This window comes from Ranitomeya variabilis, chromosome 7 (genome assembly GCF_051348905.1).
Source record: "Ranitomeya variabilis isolate aRanVar5 chromosome 7, aRanVar5.hap1, whole genome shotgun sequence".
In the NCBI taxonomy this organism is placed as follows: domain Eukaryota; kingdom Metazoa; phylum Chordata; class Amphibia; order Anura; family Dendrobatidae; genus Ranitomeya; species Ranitomeya variabilis.
The window spans coordinates 20,332,280-20,352,348 of NC_135238.1; the positions used below are offsets into that span (position 1 = coordinate 20,332,280).

The following is a 20,069-nucleotide window of genomic DNA, read 5'->3' on the forward strand; positions in this document are numbered from 1 at the left end:
ACCAGATTCATCATTTAAATAGTTACATCGGGGGGAATATACTTTTTTTTAATTTGTAGAGCAGAAGTGGGCAAAGTGCTGCCCCGCCTCCGTTCTCCCCGGCGACTCAATTTAACTATTATCTGAATCTTGAGGATGAAGATCCTGGTGAACAAAATGGTGGAAAAGGGAGCCGTCGGCTCAGTCTTCTACCATTCAGCTGGACACAGCAGATGTGATGATGTGAAGACATTGTCCCTGCTGCGCGGAGTCTCAGTCCTTCAGCCACAGCTCGGAGTAATACATCCGAGGGAAGGTGTTCAGGTTTTATTTTTATTTTTTAATTTTCTTTTTAATTATCAATCAATGTTTACGTGAGGGGACTGTGGGGCCATCATACTGTGTGGGGAGCTGTGGGGTCTATTATGTTGTATGTGGGAAGCTGTGAGGTCCAATATTTTGTATGTGGGGAGCTGTAGGGTCCATCATACTGTGTGGGGAGCTGTAGGGTCCATCATACTGTGTGGGAGGCCGTAGGGTCCATAATACTGTGTGGGGAGCTGTAGGGCCCATCATACTGTGTGGAGAGCTGTAGGGCCATCATACTGTGTGGGGAACTGTAGGGTCCATCATACTGTGTGGGAGCTGTAGGGTCCATCATACTGTGAGGGGAACTGTAGGGTCCATCATAGTGTGTGGGGAGCTGTAGGGTCCATCATACTGTGTGGGGAGCTGTAGGGTCCATCATAGTGTGTGGGGAGCTGTAGGGTCCATCATACTGTGTGGGAGGCTGTAGGGTCCATCATACTGTGTGGGAGGCTGTAGGGTCCATCATACTGTGTGGGAGGCTGTAGGGTCCATAATACTGTGTGGGGAGCTGTAGGGCCCATCATACTGTGTGGGGAGCTGTAGGGCCATCATACTGTGTGGGGAACTGTAGGGTCCATCATACTGTGTGGGAGCTGTAGGGTCCATCATACTGTGAGGGGAACTGTAGGGTCCATCATACTGTGTGGGGAGCTGTAGGGTCCATCATACTGTGAGGGGAACTGTAGGGTCCATCATAGTGTGTGGGGAGCTGTAGGGTCCATCATACTGTGTGGGAAGCTGTAGGGTCCATCATACTGTGTGGGGAACTGTAGGGTTCATCATACTGTGTGGGGAGCTGTAGGGTGCATCATACTGTGTGGCTGTGTGGGGAGCTGTAGGGTCCATCATACTGTGTGGGGAGCTGTAGGGTCCATCAAACTGTATGGGGAACTGTAGGGTACATCATACTGTGTGGGGAGCTGTTGGGCCCATTATGTTGTATGTGGGAAGCTGTGAGGTCCAATATTTTGCATGCCATGAGCTGTAGGGTCCATCATACTATGTGGGGTGCTGCAGAGGAGGAATTTGAACATCTCTTTTTTAATTAATTTATCAGTTTATTTGTCACCCCGGCGACTCTCACGGGCACTAAGCGCCGCTCTACTCCATGTGGTCATCGCTCTGGTCTCCCCAGTAGCAGGATGTCTCGCTGAGCTGCCTCTTGCAGCATTTTCCACACTGCTGCATCCACCTGCTGCTGGTGAGCCTCCACCTGACTATAGGGAGGCAGGGAAGCTTCCTACAGGCACTTTACCCCATAGTGTCCTGCAGAGGTGAGATCCTTTAGCCTATCCCCAAGTAGTTGGGGATTTTATTATATGGCTCCTTGCACCACTCCTCACCTGATCTAAGGATCTAGTTCAGTCTCTGTATAGATTCCTGTAAGGTGCGCTCTTGTATTGTCTCTCCTGTTTCCTGACCCGGATTACCTACCCGTTTTTCCTAACTTCTCCGCTCCTGACCTTGGATACGTACATTGAAGCCGGGCTGCCTGCCCTGACCCTGGATTGCCTCTGTCCACCTGTACTTCGTACCAGTGTCTCTGACCCTCTGCGCAGGGAAGCAAAGAGTCTGTAAAAGACAAACGGCACAACATTTTTTATAAAATCAAATTGCAAAAATTATTTTTAGTCCAAAATATATTAATTTAAGTTAAAAAAAAGTAGCAGTGAAATTGCCAATAAAATCATCGTCCTTTAAATTAATCAAGTGCCTGGAGTAGATCTGCGTATTAAAGATGGAAATTATTAGGAAAAAAAGCCCTTTTTCTAGACCTTGATTAAAATTCAGATATTCCCCACAAGGTGTCATAAGGGAATATTACTTTATTAGACGTAGATTAGACTTTCAAAGGGTTAAAAATAGGTCGCTGGGAAATGAAAATAAAAATGTCATAGATTTCATTAAATTACTGCTGCAATTCCTGGAAAGACACCCAAAGGTATGAACAGGGATATAAACTGGTGTGCATGCAGCGTGTAAGCGCACGTTCACACTGGCCACTGAACAGAAAAAAACAAAGACAGAAATGCCTGGAAAGACGTGTGTTGGTGAGCATAGTATAAAGTTGTGGACATTTCCTCATTTAAACAGATCTGCAGGGGCGGGAACAGAGGACAGAACTACACAATTTGCATATTTGGTATGCCCCTTCCCTCTTCAGTGTTCCCACAGCAACTTTATGACTTGCCTTTATGGTATAGACATCTTCTACCTCTCTCTCTTTGATAGGAACTAGTTTAATGTTCATATGCTCCTCCTTTCTGCTTTAGTCACACCCCTGAGGATCTCTCTAGCTCCTCCTACATCATTATTTATCGATCTGTGCCCAAATTTAAGCACTGTAATTGGAGAAAACTCATAAAAGTCATCAGACTTTTCCATAGTTACCCAGCAAGTAAGGTCCTTATTGTAAAGGACCACTAGGCAACAAGTCAGGACCATAGTCCTTGGTGCATGATATTACCGAGCCCTTCATAGTATGATCCTCAAGGCCGGACTTTTTCAGCAATGACTAATTGTCAATTAATATGAGCCGGGTCACAATTTCCTGGTGTAAAGGATAAACGGGCTCGTTAAATATAACCTTTATAATAATCCCGGGGAGACGAATTTTCTTTCCTGCTAAAACAATTAAAACATTTCTGTGCACAGAACGACAGAAACCGGTAGATGAGGAAATATCAAGATATGTGACCATTAAAAAAAAATAATGAGATTTTAATACATTTGTGTATTCTGATTAATTTGAGGAATGTATTATTGCTATTTTTGAATGTTTTTTGTTATTATGTAATTTTAAAGGGAAATATCCTGATTAATAAATATTATTTTTTGCCCATGTTTTACTTATGGTGACCTTCATGTACACTGAGTATACAACTGACCTATGGGCACTAAGCAAGCACTGGCCACCAGGGACTATGCATGAGAGCCAACATTAACTGAGTGATGGCAGACATAAAAAAATACCAAAAGCCACACTAGGATAGAAGCAAAATGTGCAAATAGCTTCAATAGTCAACTTTATAGAATCTTCTGCTCCAGAGAAAACGTGGCTCACTGTTAGTGTTTCTGCCTCCCATACTAAGTGTCCAGAATTTGGGACCAGCAACATAAAAAGCAGAAAATCTGTTAAATACATAAAAGCATTTACTGAGCACAGACAGATTTTAGGAGGAGTCATCTGCCCCAACGTCTAGTGTTGATGGTGGAACATCTACCCCAAACGACTGGGCTTTATCGAACATTTATGCCAGCGTATGTCCGTATTGTCCATGTGTGCCGCCACGTAGGGAGGACACGGTCTCCAAGTCATTCCAGTTCTCGATGATAATAAATATTGAATTATTATAACCCCCACTAATACATGAAGGACCATGACGAATCTTATCTCTGGAAGCCCCCGTCACTGGGGAGCAGATAAAGAACTCCTGATGCTTAAGATAAAGCCTCGAATTCTACTCTCAGTCCTGAGATAAGCCGCTGCTGGGGGGCACAAAGTCCTTTACTTCTGAAGTTGGGCTTTAGGTTTAGTTCTGAAAAGATGGATAAAAGTTGGAAGACAACGCCAGATGAATTCTGAGCAGTGGCGAAGTGTCGGAGCGGAGAGGACAATGTTCTAGTCGTGACTGGAACAAGAGGCAAGAGGCAGACCATTGTACCCACGGAACGCGGATGAGGACAAGAGGGGAGGATGTGTTCACTGCCTGATGTCTCGCTGAGCCTAGTCATCAAAAGACGCGCCGAGGATGCCAGTGGGTAGATTTGAGTTCCCTGGTCCAGTGGCCATGTCAGTAGTCCATGACTGCTGATGGACCAAAGCTCGGTGAGCCTTCTCCTGCCTCCTGCCTACTGCCAACTTTTGCACCTCATCTCCCACCTTTCTCCAAGCCTAATAACGCTGTTACAGAAGTTTTGTCCCTTGGACAATTTTGAGCGTTCCTGATAGATTTTTTTCATGCTGATTTCAGAAATGACTTCAGATTTTTCCTATCACGTAAGGTTTTTGAGAAATGATACGAAACTGTATAATATTCTGTTATAATTCTACAGTAAAAACACTGATTACCTTGCTTAACAAATTTCAGGGAAGTTCTTGTCCCCTGAGAAAATTTTATTGTATCTTATAGATTTTGATATGCTGAACACGAATATGTGCTCCAAAAGTCTGGGTCACGTAAGGTTTTTAACCCTTCCATGACCGGAGCTTTTTTCGATTTTTCATTTTTATTTTTCGTTCCCCTTCTTTCCAGAGCCATACCCTTTTTAGTTATGGCCGAGCGAGGGCTTATTTTTTGCTTTTTTATTTATGGCCGAGTGAGGGCTTATTTTTGCGGGACGAGCTGACGTTTTTAATGATACCACTTTTGTGCAGATACGTTCTTTTGATTGCCCGTTTTTGCATCTTAATGCATTGTCATGGCGACCCAAAAAAATGTAATTCTGTCATTTTAATTTTTTTTTATCGCTACGCCGTTTAGCGATCAGGTTAATTCTTCATTTTATTGATAGATCAGGTGATTCTGAACGCGGCGATACAAAATATGTGTAGGTTTGATTTTTTATTTTATTGCTTTATTTTGATTGATGTGTAAGGGGGGGTGATTTGGACTTTTATTTTTTTTTAATCTTTTCTATATTTTTAAACACTTTTTTTTTTTACTTTTGCCATGCTTCAATTGCCTCCATGGGAGGCTAGAAGCTGGCACAACTCAATCGACATGTGTCCGCAATTGGCGCGAGCGAAATCGCGTTCCGCCTGCGCCTATTAAGTAGTTAAGTAGTCAAACTGACAGCGGGCATTTAAATGCACTTCTGGACGCCGGTCCGGAAATACGCTCAGCGACGACCCCCGTCACGTGATTGGGGGTCATCGCTGCGTTGCCATCACAACCAGAGGTCTCCTCGAGACCTCTATGGTTGTTGATGGCAGATTGTGAGCGCCACCCTGTGGTCGGCGCTCATAGCAATGCTGTAATTCTGCTGCATAGGGGCGATCTGAGCATCGCCTCTATGTAGCAGAGCCGATCGCTCTATGGCAGCTTCTAGCCTCTCATGGAGGCTATTGAAGCATACCAAAAGTAAAAAAAAAGTGTTTAAAAATATATATAAAAAAAAAAACATAAAAGTTCAAAGAAAATTAAACAATTAAAAAAAGTAAAATAAAACCTACACCTGTTTGGTATCGCTGCATTCAGGATCGCCCGATCTATCAATGAAAAAAAAGAAATAACATGATCGCTAAACGGCATAGCGTCGCGGCGTGGCCTGTAACCTGTGTCTTCCTGGTTTGTAGTGATAACTACAACTCTTACCATGCATTTCCCGAGAGATGAGGGGCCACAGGTGGCAGACATCCGCCTCAGGAAGCAGGATACGGAACTTAACGTGAAAGTTAGATTCTGTTCCCTCTCATCTAAAAGTCATGGAAGACCTAATTGAAATGCGGCGTGCGGGCAAAGACCCCTTAGGTTAAGCATGGATGGACGGTCGATGATCCAAATACAAGTTTATTGGAACTCATTGGGGTGAAGCGGAGATCGAAATGTGCATGTTAACACTGATGATGAGCGGGAGAAGGGAAGATTTCAGATGGTTACTATGGCAACTTGAGGAAGACGGAGGCTAGACATGGTGCTCTGTGGGTGATATCCTGGCCTCGGCGCGGGCTTTGTCTGGAGAACAGGACATGAGTTGTTCAGATATTGATTGTAATGTTCTCAGTGCTCTTGATGGAAACTTTTCTAGATGAATATGAATGTGAGTTAGACGTTATGGAAAAGTGCGGCCTAGTTGCTGCATAGTCATGACTTTATAGCAAACTTGCCAACTCCATACCTCCCAACTTTTGAAGACGGGAAAGAGGGATAAAGGCCACGCCTCTGACCACACCCATTCATAATTAGTCACACCCATATCCACGTCCCAACCACACCCATTTAGCACTGCTGATCACACTGTTTCATATACAATACTTATAAACAAAAAATATGGCCACACAGTGCTCCATACTGTATAATGACCACACATGATGCCCCATACTGTATAATGGCCACACATGACGCTCCATACTGTATAATGAACACACATGACGCTCCATACTGTATAATGACCGCATGCATACTGTATAATGGCCGCACATGATGCTCCATACTGTATAATGACCGCACATGATGCTCCATACTGTATAATGACCGCACATGATGCTCCATACTGTATAATGGCCGCACATGATGCTCCATACTGTATAATGACCGCACATGAGGCTGCATACTGTATAATGACCGCATGCATACTGTATAATGACCGCACATGATGCTCCATACTGTATAATGGCCGCACATGATGCTCCATACTGTATAATGACCGCACATGAGGCTGCATACTGTATAATGACCGCACATGATGCTCCATACTGTATAATGTCCGCACATGATGCTCCATACTGTATAATGACCGCACATGATGCTCCATACTGTATAACGGCCACACATGATTCTCCATACTGTATAATGACCACACATGATTCTCCATACTGTATAATGACCACACATGATGCTCCATACTGTCTAATGACCGCACATGATGCTCAATGCTGTATAATGACCGCACATGATGCTCCATACTGTATAATGGCCCCACATGATTCTCCATACTGTATAATGACCACACATGACTCTACATACTGTATAATGACCACACATGATGCTCCATACTGTCTAATGACCGCACATGATGCTCAATGCTGTATAATGACCGCACATGATGCTCCATACTGTATAATGGCCCCACATGATTCTCCATACTGTATAATGACCACACATGATGCTCCATACTGTCTAATGGCCACACATGATGCTCCATACTGTATAATGACCGCACATGATGCTCCATACTGTATAATGGCCACACATAGTGCTCCATACTGTATAATGACCGCACATGATGCTCCATACTGTATAATGACTGCACATGATGCTCCATACTGTCTAATGAACGCACATGATGCTCCATACTGTATAATGACTGCACATGATGCTCCATACTGTATAATGGCCACAGTTCTCCATACTGTATAATGACATACAGGCACGCAGCTCACACACACAGCTCACACACGGCTCACACACACGCAGCACACACACAGCTCACACACGCACGCAGCTCACACACACGCAGCATCACACACACACACACACGCAGTATCACACACACACACGCAGTATCACACATACACACGCAGCATCACAAACGCAGCTCACAAACACATGCAGCTTTGACACAAATGCATCACACATGCAGCCATCACACACACATGCAGCCATCACACACACACACGCCGCCATCACACACGCAGCCATCACACACACACGCAGCCATCACACACACACACGCAGCCATCACACACACACACGCAGCCATCACACACACCCATCACACACACGCAGCCATCACATACACACCAGGTACCTCATACACACATGACACACACACATGCAGCATCTCACACACACACATGCAGCATCAGACACACACACACACAGCATCAGACACACACATGCAGCATCAGACACACACACATGCAGCATCAGACACACACACATGCAGCATCAGACACACACACATGCAGCATCAGACACACACACATGCAGCATCTCACACACACACATGCAGCATCTCACACACACACACACACACACACACACAGCATCTCACACACACACACACACACATGCAGCATCTCACACACACACATGCATCTCACACACACACACACACATCTCACACACACACACATGCAGCATCACACACACACAAACACACACACACACACAATCTCCTCTGTGTTGCAGGGTTGGCTGATGTCCATGTGCAGCTCTTCAGTTTCTCCGGCTGCTCAGACAGAGCTCTGCACTGTCCCGGCACCTCCCCCGTCTCTCCTTCTCTGCCGGGATAGCAGATAAGAGCAGGAGAAGCCGGAGCTCCGTGCACACACAGGAGGTATGCTGAGTCGCTGACCTCTCATCTTGATCGCTGCTGGCTCTCAGCCTCTCTCCCTCAGCGTGGCAGGCAGCGTGGCAGGCAGCGCAGTGCCGCACAGGGGGCGGGGTCGGTGGGGAAGTGACCCAGCTTTTATATATATAAAAAAAAAAAAAAAACAGCCACAAACCTAAGTTACTCAGGTGCCGCCCCCTGCATTGTCCCCGCCCTAGGCACGTAGTGCGGGACAACTAATGTCCCTCCCGGGATCCCGGGGCCGACTGTAAAAATCAGGACAGTCCCGCGGGATCCGGGACGGTTGGGAGGTATGCAACTCTGTGGACTTGGCATCCGATAGTGAATGAGGACACAGCCACACTGACACTTTGATCACACCCACTCCATACTCATGTCCCGCCCCCTCGGAACCTTGATCCCGCCCCCCTGGAACACCGGACAGAAGAAGCCTTCCAGAATCACTGATTTCTAGAAGGTGTCAGGAGGATGCAGGAGATTTTCTGACTCTCTGGGAGTCTGAGTGGTATCTACTTTTTCTAGTAACCTCTTTATAATCACAGAGTCTTTTAGGGTGGGATTAGTGATGAGGACATCAATGCTCCTGAGAGGGATTGTATCCATAGGTAATATCTTTCCATATGCAGCATGCTGGGCTTCATAGAAGACCATGATTTTCACTATGTATCAGAAGCAGTGGTGCAACGAGAGTCTGATGTGCAAAATTTGGGCCCCCACCTGCATGTTTGTCAGATATATGGGCCACTGTAGCGTTCTAGATCCTGCGAAAACATACTGTACATGTTCACCCTCTCATGTAACAATGGCCCCAATCCTTGGTCCTTCCTGTAATAATGTCCCCCATCCTATTCCTCTGTCCTGTGATAATTTTCCCCATCCTAGCTCCATCCTACAATAATGTCTTTGGCCTTTCCCTGGTATAATGTCTCCCTTGAGTGGTGTAATGTCCTCCAATCCTGAGCCCTTTCCTGGTATAATGTCCCCCATCCTGTAATAATATCTCCCATCCTGGCCCCTTCCTGCAATATTTGCCCTCCTTCCTGGTCCCTAATGTCCTCCATCCTGAGCCCCTTCCAGGTATAATGTCCTCCATCCTGAGCCCCTTCCAGGTATAATGTCCTCCATCTTGAGCCCCTTCCAGGTATAATATCCTCCATGCTGGGCCTTTTCCTGGTATAAGTCTCCCTTTCCTGGTATGATAAAATTTTTTAACACATAATATAAACGCCATAATAAAAAAAAAAAAAAAAACGACAAAAAATGAATAAATAGTGATCAAAATTGTCATATGTAAGTCAAAAACGCTAACCTTTTTTTTAAACCTTCGATGTTCATCGCTGGGGTTGTAAGAAAGTACACGTAAAAGGAGGAAAAACAAAATCACAAAAACAAAAATTGGTCACGTCCTTCAGCAGTTAAAGGGGTAGAAGAATAGAAGAACAGCACCACACAAGTCTGCAGGTAGTGTCTGGTATTGCAGCACAGCTCTATTAAAGTAAATAGGGCCGAGTTGCAGTACCAGACACAACCATCCGATAGATGTGGCGCTGTTTTTGGAAGCAGGCATGTTTTCATAATTTTAAACTTACCCCTTTAAGTATCCATGTCACCTAAGGCAGGTTTTTCCATCTCCTTCCTCAGAACATCTACATGTTTGATCAGGACACTGGTTAGGAGACACCGTGGCAAAGCTACGCAGGAAAGAGCTCTCGTTGCGTCTCCCACTTCTCGCATTCACTGACAGATCTGAGAACACTCATTTCTTTATTTACTGCCAACTCCAAATGTGTTTCATGTTTCGTATGATCAGATCTGGAGTTTCTTCGCCTGAGGAACATGAAAGGAAGGGGAAAAAAATCAAGAGGTAAAATTGACTCCTTTTTCTGGAATATTGTGTAACCATTTCTGTATCATAGCTGAATTATATTGTTTATAGAGCAACTTCCCCTTTAAATAGTCCCTTTAAATGGCCTTCTTTTCCTTAGATGGATCACTCAACTATTTGGTGGTGTCACCTTAAATGATCAGCTGTGATCTGCAGGGGTGGAGCTTGGCTTTAAGCGTTCAATTTCCCTGCAGTGCCTCCGCTGGTGAACTGAAGTATTACACAGATCTTATTGAAATCGATGGGCTTTTTGTATAATTGAAGACCATACTGAGTCCTCCAGAGAAAGAGGCACGTTTTGTATCTGCTGTCATCTCTCCTTAAAAGATGGTAGGCACCCTAGAATCCAGAACCACAGACCGATTGTGGGGTCCTAATTAATTATGCTGGCATCAAAGGGTCTAGCGAAGACCTACTCCTCCTATGAAACCTATAGGAGATTAGTAATTTTACAATAAACTGCTGTATCACAGTGCAGGTATAGGTGGTCTAGGCGATCACAGGTCCCAGTCACCTAAGGAGATTAATAAAACATGTAAAAAACATAAATATATATATAAATATATATATATATATATATATATATATATGCATAAAAATATATCAAAGAAAAACATAAAAAATATAAAATAAATGCATAAAAAATAACAAATATATAAAAGAAATACATAAAAAAGTATAAAAGAAATACATAAAGTATAAAAGAAATACATAAAAATATAAAAAAAGAAAAAACATAAAAAATATATAAAAAAATAAATAAAAAAATGTATATAAAAGAAATACATGAAAAATATATATAAACGAAATACATAAAAATTTATAAAAGAAATACATAAAAAATATGTATATAAAAGAAATACATGGAAAATATATAAAATACATAAAAAATAAATATATTAAAGAAATACATAAAAAATATATATAAAAGAAATACATAAAAATATATAAAATAAATGCATAAAAAATACAAAAAAAATACTTAAAAAAATAAAAAATGATAAAAAAAAATCTGATCTCACCCCTTCCTGTTAATCAAATAGTGAAATCTAAAAAAAAAAGTTAAATATTTTGTATAATTGTCCAAATTAATTAAATACACAAATATTAATTCCATACGGAGAACATTAAAATCACTTTTTTTGCTCACATCACCTTAAAAAAAAAGCATTAAAAAAGTCATATAAACTCCAAAATGCTACTGATAAAAACAACAAAAAAAAAGACCTCATACATCTCTATCTAATGTATACCTAAGTTTTGGCTCTCAGATTGTGGCGACCGAAGTCAACATTTTTGCAAGTTTTATATTTTTCTTAAATTAGTGAAGCAAAAAAAGAAAACTAAACTGAACACTGTAAAAACTAAACCCGACATAAAACCCTCAAAAAAAACAAAGTCAAAATTGCATTTTTTTAAAATTTTTAAAACAAAAACTGAATAAATTTAAAAAAAGAAAAAAAAGAAAAACAATGGTGGAATTGCTATTTTTTTTCTCCAATCCCCTCTCCCCCAATTTAGTTTTTTTCAGCACAAATAAATGATTATTGAATGGAGACAGTCAAAACTAAAACTCATCCTGCGAAAAACAAAGTTTCCAATTATTAGTTATGTCTCTTGGAAGAAGGCGAGGGAGGGGAAGAAGGAAAAACTAAAGAGCAAAAGTTAAAAATCTTCTGGCCCTTAACCCTTTGAGGACCCAGGGGCATTCCTGTCCAAGAGTTTCAAACTAAAACCAATTCGATTGGATACATTTACAGTCCTCGAAGGGTTAAGGGGTTAATCAATACAACTCTTAAATTTCTTAGTTACTTTAACGAAGCGTTAAAGGAGGATTTTTTTTTTTCCGCCTATTGTTTGTCCATCAGTGATTGGGCTTTCCATGGTAAATTAGCCCTGGCTGTACGGAGGAGATCCGACTCTTTCCCTGCACAGTCGGGAGCTTTCACAATGTCATTACTTTCCACTCACCACTTATGGATGTAATTTCCACGCTTTCTTCTACATTTTCTGCTGCAAAAAGCTCGGCGTCCCATAGGGAGCAAAACGAAATATGCATAATTAATATTATCCAAAGGCTTAAGTGCAATTAACCTGCAGAACAGCCGGTTACAGGGTTCGTTAAAATTCCATCTTCATCAGAGCATTCTTCGCTCTCATGATCTGCGCCGACATTTATTTTATTGTTATTTTCTGCACTATAAAATTATAATTTATTAGGATGTGAATTATTTGTAAGAAAAAGTCAACTTTATTCCACCCTACTGTATCAAAATTAGTTTACTTAGAAGTGTTATCATAGTGACATCACTTAATTACGTTTTATTAAAGGTGTCAAATCTTTCCTACAAAAAATCATGGCGACATTTTTACCACCAGCCTATCAGGGAGAAGGACAAAATTGCCACCACTAGCCCACCAGGGATACATTTTATGATTTCAAAAATGGACTATTAAAGAATAATTACGGCATTTTTTACCATCATAGCGTGTGGTTTTTCATCAGTTTTCGTGACTTGCAAAAAAACCAACGCGTTTCGGAATTCTTACGGATTCCTTCATCAGGGAAGAATTCCGAAACGCGTTGGTTTTATGGTCCTCTTTTCAATCCGTACCACGTGACGGAAGATGTTACGCAGGTCCTGCCAGGTCCTGCACGTATACCGCCGAGTATACCAACACTTGAAACCGAGGATCGCATGTGAATGCGCACACATCAGCCATCTCCTCTGCACAATGGATGTGATAGATTTTAGAAGTCGGATCAATGATTAGGAATACGTCTCTCCCTTTTCTTGTACCTGTCTAACGGCTATTCAGCAGCCGTCACTCAAATTACGGTTTTCAGCAAGACACCTAATTAAATCGGGTACAAAGGATTAGAGAGAAAGCTCCCAGGCAGATTTCCTAACCTGTAACACATATTATCAGGGACAAAGGAACGAAGGCAAATCTCAGTTCGAGACACTGTTGGTAATACAGAGATCATAATGTGAGAACAGACAGCGGGAGGGATCATTTATGAATGTGAGGAGTATTGATCTTCAGCACTTTCTACCAATCCACGGGGGTCTAATAGTGAAGAAGTGAGCCATACCGGAATATAATGGATTATTTTTGACAAATACACGGTTGCAATCAAAATTAAACATTGCTAATTAGGTTTATTAGCAAAAGTCTCATAATTGGTTTGCAATAAATCCATGAAACAAGAGCAATGTAAAAAATATCTGAACACAACTGATATAACAAGTGGTTTCATCAAATTCCAGTCAGAATGCCATTTTTACTGACCGTGGCAGGCTCAGAATTATTCACACCTTTATCAGAGCCTGTAGTACTTAGTATATCCCCTCTGGCTGTTATGACCTGCTACACCTTTGGCTGTCATGACCTGCTACACCTCTGGCTGTTATTACTTGTTGCACCTTTAGCTATTACGACCTATTACACCTCTGACTGTGACCTGCTACACCTCTGGCTGTTATTACCTGCTACACCTCTGGCTGTTATTACCTGCTACATCCCTGGCTGTTATGACCTGCTGCACCTCTGGCTGTGACCTGCTACACTTCTGGCTGTTATTACATGTTGCACCTCTAGCTATTATGACCTACTACACCTCTGACTGTGACCTGCTACACCTCTGGCTGTTATTACCTGCTACACCTCTGGCTGTTATTACCTGCTACACCCCTGGCTGTTATGATCTGCTGCACCTCTGGCTGTGACCTGCTACACCTCTGGCTGTTGTTACCTGTTGCACCTCTAGCTATTATGACCTACTACACTTCTGACTGTGACCTGCTACACCTTTGGCTGTTATTACCTGCTACACCTGTAGCTGTTATGACCTACTGCACCTCTGGCTGTTATTACCTGCTGCACCTCTGGCTGTTATGACCTGTTACACCTCTGGCTGTTATGACCTGCTACACCTCTGGCTGTTATTACTTGTTGCACCTTTAGCTATTACGACCTATTACACCTCTGACTGTGACCTGCTACACCTCTGGCTGTTATTACCTGCTACACCTCTGGCTGTTATTACCTGCTACATCCCTGGCTGTTATGACCTGCTGCACCTCTGGCTGTGACCTGCTACACTTCTGGCTGTTATTACATGTTGCACCTCTAGCTATTATGACCTACTACACCTCTGACTGTGACCTGCTACACCTCTGGCTGTTATTACCTGCTACACCTCTGGCTGTTATTACCTGCTACACCCCTGGCTGTTATGATCTGCTGCACCTCTGGCTGTGACCTGCTACACCTCTGGCTGTTGTTACCTGTTGCACCTCTAGCTATTATGACCTACTACACTTCTGACTGTGACCTGCTACACCTTTGGCTGTTATTACCTGCTACACCTGTAGCTGTTATGACCTACTGCACCTCTGGCTGTTATTACCTGCTGCACCTCTGGCTGTTATGACCTGTTACACCTCTGGCTGTTATGACCTGCTATACCTCTGGCTGTTATAATCTGCTGAAAAAGTGATGCATAGCAAGACACCAACTTCTGGCAGTATTCTTAAGGTATTTTATCCCAGTCATCATATGCAATGGACTACTGGTCATTAATATTCTTGGTGGTTAAGAGAGTGGTACATTGTTGCTGTGAGCAAACAAGCAAGATTAAATAAAAATATACAGAAACATTGAATGTTCCTTGAGATACATATGGAAGCAGAGTTCACAAGTTAAGAGTTATAGGAACACACCATCTGGACGTGGCAGAAAGAGGAAGCTGTCACCGGCTGCTAACAGATTCCTGAAGAGGCGAGTGGTCAAAAATCCTTAGAGGGTCTGCAAAACACCTAAAGCAGATGTGGTGGCAACAGGTGCTAATTTTCCAGCTTGCACAGTGAGATACATACTAAAGCATGAAGGTCTCCATGTCTGAACTCCAAGGCGTCACCTCTGCCGACCCAAAAGTTCAAAAATGGTACTTAATATGCTCAAAACTAAAAAAATAAGTCACAGAAGTTCTGGGATTCTGTTCTGAGGAGCAATGAAACAAAACTGGAGTTTTTGAGCCAATGGATCAGCGGTATGTCTGGAGGAGGATCATAGAAGCATACACTGAAAAGAACACCCGGCCTACAGTGAAACACGGTGGGAGTTCAGGTATGTCTACAGTTAAGCATGGTGGTGGCACAGTGATTTTTACAGTAAAGCATGGCAGTAGCTTGAGTGATGCGTATAGTGAAGTATGGCAGTGGCTTGGTGATGCCTACAGTGAAGATTGGCGATGGTTCTGTGATGCTTAAACTGTGAAGGTTGGTGATGGTTCTGTGATGCTTAAAGTTAAGGATAGCAGTGGCTTGGAAATGCCTATGTTGAAGCATGGTGGTGACTCGGTGATGCCTACAGTGAAGCATGGTAATGGCTCAGTGATGCCTACAGTGAAGCATGGTGGTGGCTCAGTGAAGCTCTGTGGCTGCTTTGCTTCCTCTGGCACTGGAAGCTTGCATTGTGTGTAGGGCAAAATGTAGTCAAACGATTATAGAGACATTCTATGAGAATACATCTTGTATTTGGTGAGAAAGCTGATGCTTTCTTGTCATTGGACCTTAAACAGGATACCTCACAGCCCACCAAAGTTTAGTTTCATAAGAAGTCCTTCTGACTTGAAAAGTTTAGTGGGATGTGAAGAAAGTGGTTGCAGCAAACTAAAAAAGATTAGCGACCTGGAGTTCATTGCACACGAGGACAGGCTTAAGATTCCATAGGAATGCTGCAACAAGCTGCTGTTTGGCTATGCATCATGTCTGCAATGGGTTATAACAGCCAGTGGGGCAGCAGGTCATAACAGCCAATAGGGCTCTAAGTACTAAAGAATATACTAAAGAGTAATTCCGAGGCTGCTGTAGTCAATAAATGTGGCATTTAGCTCAACTGACTACATAAAAAAAGAAAAAAAATATGTAGTTCCCGACGTAGCTCCAATACACATCCCTTTATGTTAAGTTCTGCGATACTCCTACTTACAAATCATAATAATTCCCTTTTTATTTCCTCATCTGCGTTTGCTCTTTAACAAGATCTCTCAATTTATTTATTTATTTTTTTAATGGAGAATTTTTATCAGCTGCTGAAAGTAATTCAGTGGCTAGGTGGCGTGATTAGATGGCGCTGGCGAGTACTTTACATAACAATGACCGCGAGTTTCACTCACGAATTGTCACAGCCTTTAAAGCTGGGAAAGCAACAGCCAATTACGAGATTAATAACCAGAGGAGGAGAGCGATGGCGACGATTTGTTATTTCCAGAAACATTTTGTACAAATTCTCATTAAAAGATGCTCTTTGTCCGTCGCAGAAAAGGACAGCTTGTTATTGTGTTCGGGGAAATGTCTGCTCACCCCACCACTTGTTAGAAGAGATACCAAAATATTATATCTGAATTTCTGTGCAGTAATCTAGAGAGGAGGTGATGAAAAGTTCTAGATTGAAGCTCTACTTTTATGGATTTTTATGAAATGTTCTACATGGACAAAAATATATGGACACCGTAATCTGATGTCCACGTCCATATCTTTTCATCCCATTTAGAAGTGGTCTCACCTGTGAAGACATTCATCCATGTCAATCTCATACTTCGGTTCTTCGAGACCACCAGCAGAAATAGTGCACCTACATTTGGTGTATGTGCATACAGCTCCCAACATGTGTGCATGAAACTTATCCATAGGGCTCGGACAAGACCCCGGTGTGAAGTGATTGCTTCAAAGTCACCTCTAAATGGAATTGTCTTCTCGTGGTCCTTGGTGCCCATTATTTGGACAGATCTCGGGCATTCTAAAGAATCCTTGGTTACTCGGTTGGGACAATCTGACACTTGTCAACAGGAAATATGTGAAAAACTTCAGTTAGACTTTTGTTGTCCCTTATTGACTGCTCGGTGGAAGATCTTCCACCAACCTGATGGTCAAATCAAAGATGATCCATGGTAAATCTGCAAACAGATTACTAGGCTTTTCAACCCGAAGACTTAACCAAGAGTGACCTGACATGCACCACCACTTCTCCTTATGAAAAGTACTGAGCACCACCAGTTATGACCTCTTAGGATCTTCAATTGGTCCTCACGAGGCTCCACTCTACTGGGAATTCTATCTACTAGAGGTTGGGTCTTACTTTTATTTTGGCTTCCCTATTCTTCGAAAGTAGGTCAGTTGGGTTATGTTCACAGCTCATTTTGGCCAGAAAATGAATCCAAACCATTTTTGGATGGCAGGTAATTATTTTTTTATTGACTTGATTCCTCGAGAAGCTTCTACCACTCCTCATCTTAGGATCTAATTCACATCAGGAGGCCAAATTGAATTGGACAACCAACTGAAGGTTAAAATGCTCAACTGAACAAGGCGTAAATAAGGGATAATATCGAGGAGAGAAGTATCGTGTGTGATGAGGACCGAACTAGAGTTCTGGAGATGTAAGGGGTTTTTTTTTGTCATTTTCATATATTACAATATTTATTCTGATAAACCTCATCCATATACATTTCTCTCCTTTCAATCGCTCTCGTAGTGATTCAGGCGCACAAAAGAGAATGGATGTATTACCATAATTACAGATATTGAAGAATCATAGAAAAATGGCTGTTCACAAATCTCATGAAAGCATCGACACATCAGACATAAGAACTGCCGTCAACGTGTCTTTAAAGCTTCACGGTAAAAAGTGGAATCCAAAAAACCCAGTTATGGGGTATTTATTACAGCTTTTCACCAAACGCTACTCCAACACTCACCCGATACTCCGTCTCCCGTACCTCTTAATCTTTCTTTGTCCCAGCACTTCCCCTGCCTTGATACAGGATATCACACAATCTGCTGATGTTTGCTTTTGCCTGAATGGGAGGATCCTAAAACAAGTCTGTGCAGCATTTAGAGGCAGTCTATTGTACAGTAGATCAAAATTCCATTAACCACGAGAACACTTGTAACTAAAGAGGAAAACAAACTTTTTCGGCAGCTAAAACTAATACGAAATATAATCTTAACTTTAAAGCCTTAAAGGGCTACTATTCCCATCTCAGGAATTTGTGGCATATACACAAGTTGCTTGTCACCTATCTACTCGTAGCGATGTAAGATGGACCTCCGTTCTCAAGACAGATACCGGTCCTATAGGTGTGGCCTGCCTCTTCTATGAATATTGTATGGATATACCCCTTTCATTAGATTGCAGAAGTCCCAGGTAAGTTTTACTATATCTTCTTGCAAATTCTCTAGTTTTTCACTACTTACAGTATCATGAAAGAACACGAGAGCCGTTGTCTTAAACTGTTATTTCGAGATCTTAAAAAAATGTGTCCAAGGAACATACCAAGGGCATGCAAGATAATAGAAAAAACGTATTACCCACCATACATGTGGTGCCAGCGCCACTGCTCCACTGTGTCTCACCGGTCTTTGCTTCCTTGCAGCCAATCACTAGCCTTAATGGTGTCTGGTATGAGACAGTCGAGACCAATGGCCACTTGTCTAGAGAGGAATAAAACCATTGTATAAGTATGTGTTTTGTTATTTGTTTGTGGTATTTCCCGCTTTTGGCCACATTTATTAGGATCTTAACTCTTAGAAAATATATTTGTGGCCACCTTTAAATATCCTGTGCCATATCAACTTCTTCACCTCCTTTCAACATTTTCTTTGTCTTCTGTCACTCTGTAAATGCCTATAATCCTCCATTTAGTGAAAAGGGGGAGAGGAGGGAGATGCAGCTGCAGCTTTTCATTTAGTAAGGGGAGGAGCAGCAGGAAGAGGGAGGAGTGGCAGAGGAGACATCTGATTGGCTCTAAGTACACAACATAGATCTGACACACCAGAGAGAGCCCACCTACTAGGCAAGCATGGAAGGAGGCAAGTATACCCAAAATATGACTGTACAATTAGGGATTATCAATTTTTAAATAGTGGTGACTCCTCCAGAAATAAAACAGCATGTCCAATCTCGCTCCTCTCGGTTTATCCCTTTAATACAGTAATTTTGAGTTATTTCTGTATTCTACTTATCATAAGAAATCTTTTTTCTCTATTTGGCAAGCCACCCCGGCCGATAATATCGGGTGGTCTAAATAGCTGCAAATTTAGAAAATGCACCTGCACATTTTTCATCTAAATCTCAATCATTTTGAAAGAGGGAAACCAAATGAGAATTTTTTTTTGGGGGGGGGTGATTTTTTTTTTTCAAAAGAAAGTACGATGATTTCCTTAGAATTACTGGCATCTCGGCTCCCGCCGCGCACAGTATGAATCTTGTTTTCTTATTTCCGTTCCCGCGTCTTGGATTTTTAGTAAATGAAGGCGCAATTTGTTATGAAATCAATTGATGCATGAAGAAGAATGTACGAGCTGGAGCAGATGATGGGAGTAAGGCGGACACAAAGGGAGGCAGGAGTAGTCCTCTTCATGTGGCCAGATATAGAGATAAAAGGTTCCCCATCTCCCAAAATTATTGATTGTATAAACCTGGGGTATCGGGACATCAAATAATGTTCTGACATCACCAAAACTGGAAACTTTAAAAGGGTTGTCCTAGAAAGTAGATCTCAGAGGGTTCAGATGGATCAGTACTGAGCATGTGCGACCACTGCTGAATGTACTCTCTAAAGGAGTGGTGGTCGCACATGCTCAGTACCGATCCATTTACATCGGCGATTTTGGACCCTTCCTCTTTTCTCAAAGTTGTTTCTGATCATACATTTATCATCCATCTTGTGGATAGGTGATACGTTTGGCTTATAGGGCTTCCACGTCAAGGTCCTTTTTCGGCAAGTGCTCCATTGGACATAGAGATG

At 42.3% G+C, this 20,069-nt stretch overlaps 1 long non-coding RNA gene across 1 annotated transcript; it reads right to left on the bottom strand.

The window, feature by feature from the left end:
- Positions 1–1,806: 1,806 nt before the first annotated feature.
- Positions 1,807–18,742, bottom strand: LOC143784558 (uncharacterized). The gene is made up of 3 exons (XR_013217814.1): positions 18,635–18,742; positions 9,957–10,194; positions 1,807–1,920 (listed from the first exon to the last, which is right to left on the bottom strand). It is a non-coding gene; the product is annotated as an uncharacterized LOC143784558 (long non-coding RNA).
- Positions 18,743–20,069: the final 1,327 nt, after the last annotated feature.